We start from the raw sequence: 389 nt of genomic DNA, 5'->3' as shown, positions 1-389 counted from the left end.
ATTTTAGGGGAGGAGTAGATTCTCCAAACACCCATAGCCACAAATTATCAACGCTAACAGACTCAAAAATGACGATCGGTGACAAACCCCCCCACACTCTTACCAGCGGGCGTCCCACTAACATCTCTCCTGGGAGTTTGTCTTTCACTGCTACAGGAGAAACAATGCCAAGTGTAGCACAATCGACGTCGACCAAATATTTATACTACTTTGATTCATTCTCCGTTGAGTTGCCAGCTTGTATTGGATTCTTATTGCAACGGAAAACCATTGCATATACAGCGCGACTTGTTCCTAGTACAGAAAATTTTTCGTAGTCATTGTGTGTTTAAGAAAGCGTTCGTTAAATGAATGAATGGGTAAGTGGAAGATACTGACCTTGTCCTGTT

General features: G+C 42.4%; 1 protein-coding gene across 1 annotated transcript in view; it reads right to left on the bottom strand.

The window, feature by feature from the left end:
• Positions 1 to 389, bottom strand: part of LOC119588031 (glycine-rich cell wall structural protein 1-like) — a 4,013-nt gene that overhangs the window by 783 nt on the left and 2,841 nt on the right. The window lies entirely within an intron of this gene.

The sequence above is a fragment of the Penaeus monodon genome, chromosome 23, assembly GCF_015228065.2.
Source record: "Penaeus monodon isolate SGIC_2016 chromosome 23, NSTDA_Pmon_1, whole genome shotgun sequence".
NCBI lineage: Eukaryota > Metazoa > Arthropoda > Malacostraca > Decapoda > Penaeidae > Penaeus > Penaeus monodon.
This window is presented reverse-complemented; position numbering and strand designations above follow the sequence as displayed.